The 2,555-nt window shown below is 42.5% G+C and overlaps 1 pseudogene; it reads left to right on the top strand.

Moving 5' to 3' along the window:
• The first annotated feature begins 595 nt into the window (after positions 1-595).
• LOC149138762 (sucrose synthase 2 pseudogene) lies at positions 596-964 on the top strand (annotated as a pseudogene).
• Positions 965-2,555: the final 1,591 nt, after the last annotated feature.

The raw sequence follows: 2,555 nt of genomic DNA, 5'->3' as shown, positions 1-2,555 counted from the left end.
ATTAAAGGAATGCTCGGCTGAAGACTCACGTTAACTGTTGTTCATTTACACTTGCAAACCTCTTTGGCTGAATCCTCTGCCTCTGAATTCTGTTAAACTGACGTCCTTCGCCAAGTTTTTCGGCTTGTTCAAAATTCTCCCGCATACCAAGATCGTTCAGAGGCGCAGGGGCACTCTACAGGCGTTTCTACAGGAAGCTGCGCTACAGGAGACCCAACATACAATGAAGCTTGGACTGTTCACATCGAGGGTGGAAATTCTCAGTGAGGTAGGCCTGAACAGAACTTTCCCATGCAAATAATTCAAAAGGTGGTGAATTCGATGTGTTGAGGGGGTAGGAAAAATGTGAATGCAAGTCTGTCTATGAATTCAAAAGCCGTTTTCTTATTGCTGCCTGGAATTGTCTTCAGTGCAACATAGCCCATGCTTTGGAGAAGACCAAATATTTAGATTCAGACATATACTGAAAAATATGAAGAAAAATACCATTTCTCTTGCCAGTTTACTGCAGATCTAATTGCAATGAATCATACAGATTTTATTATCACTAGCACATATCAAGAGATTGTTGGGAGCAAGGATACTGTTGGCCAGTATGACAGGAACTGCTTTCACCCTTGCTGGTCTTTATCGTGTGGTTCATGGAATTGATGTTTTTGATCCCAAGTTCAACATTGTTTCTCCTGGAGCAGACATGCAGAGTTATTTCCCTTATACAGGGAAGCAGCATCGTCTTACTGCTTTACATGGTTCAATTGAAAAACTCTTGTTCAATCCCGAACAGACAGCTGAACACATGTGTATTTTGAATGACCATAAAAAGCCCATTATCTTTTCTATGGCAAGACTCAATAGAGTGAAAAACATGACAGTACTGGTTGAATGGTTTGCAAAGAAAAAACACTTGAGGGATACTGTCCTCCACATTCTGGGGAGGAAACCATATATAGAATTCCCATTCTGATCAGTGCACAAGCCAAAACAGAGCGTGAGGAAGCAAGATATTGAGGCAGAGAAGAAAACTAAGGGTAAGGAAGCTAAGGGAAAGAAAACCTAGGGTAAACCATCACAGTGAAACCATCACAAGGAAAGCAAGAGGAAAAGCAAGAAAAAAAGAAGGAAGAAACAGAGAGGAAAAGGAGAAATGGGCCAAATTGCTAAGCCTAGAATTGTGGGAGGAACAATGGCACAAACACCTCGGAAAAAAGATTGCAGAAGAGAGCAGAGAAGATTGAAAAAGGCCAAACAAGTAGGGACACACCCAAGGCAACCATAGCACAGGTCAAGGAGAAGGCACCCCCAGCCAAGCAAGCCAAATCAGAGAAAACTGGTTCTACAGGAAGTTAGCAGACTGTTTCTTCAGGAAGCCAGAAAACGGCCACTACAGGACTTTCTACAGGAAGTTTGGGGAGAGGGCAGCAGAAGGAGAAATTGGCCGAGATTTTAGCTAGGGAGGCAGCACCTGTGCTAGCCACCCTAAGCACATCCATCCCCTCCATGAACACTCATTTTTTTCAGGGTTCAGACACAATTTAGTCACGGTTCAACCTTCTACAGGAAGCTACAGAACTTTCTACAGGAAGTTCTGTATTTTTACCAGAAACATCCTGTAGAAGCCTTTGGGCAGGCCAGAATCAATTATGGAGAGGGATTTGAAGCTAGAAGTCTGTTGAGGAGGCATGCAACCACTCTTTTCTTCCATCCTCCACTGGTTTCATCTCCTTTCATATGATTGAATATACTTGCACAATCATACCAAGGCTGAGAATTCTCGAGAAAAAGGAGCAGGCAGTGGGAAGAAGCAGAGAGAAAATCATGGTTTCATGACAGAGAAGAGGACATCACTTCAGAAGCTTGGCATGACAGGGAGGTTTCCAAGGCCATCAAAGATGAAGAGATAGATTGGTTGCTCAGAGGATGAGCAACACTTTCAGTAGGGGGGTGATGATGAGCCCCAAAAATGGATAATTATTTGGGCTCATTCAACCTCCTAATTCGACTTAATCCACCATTCTCATTAGTTTATTGCATGTTTTTTATTATATTTATGCTAATAGAGTGAATTGGGTTAGTCATTATGCCAACAAGTCTAATGTGTGCTTTGTGTAGCCTTTTTGGTGAATTTGGAGACAAAATTGAAGGTTTTAATGAGCACTTGGTAGCCAAATTCGTGGGAGAACAAGGGAGAGGATTTGTAGGAAGGTGTCCCCTTCATTTATGGGCCCTTACCTCGAATTCTCCACCATCAGCTCGGAGTTCAAGGGCCACCAAATCAATTAGCACAAGGGCAGCCAAGCAAGTCAAGTAGGACTGCTGTTAACTACAAGTTTTGGGCAGCCGAGTCCCTAAAGTTTAGGAGGACTGTTGGGGTCCTCAATTTGTATAAATAAGAGGGCTTAGGGCCTCATTTCAGTTAGTCATTTTTGTTAGCTAGTGGTTAGTCATTTTGTAGCTAGTAGTTAGCCAATGGTTAGTCATTTTGTAGGCAGAAGTTAGCTAGTTTGTATTTCGATTTTTAGGCAGTAGATTAGCTTTGCTTTCAGCACATTTCAAGT

Source organism: Pinus tabuliformis, chromosome X (genome assembly GCF_031772625.1).
Source record: "Pinus tabuliformis cultivar Carrire ecotype Pingquan chromosome X, CPIR1, whole genome shotgun sequence".
In the NCBI taxonomy this organism is placed as follows: Eukaryota; Viridiplantae; Streptophyta; class Pinopsida; order Pinales; family Pinaceae; genus Pinus; species Pinus tabuliformis.
This window is presented reverse-complemented; position numbering and strand designations above follow the sequence as displayed.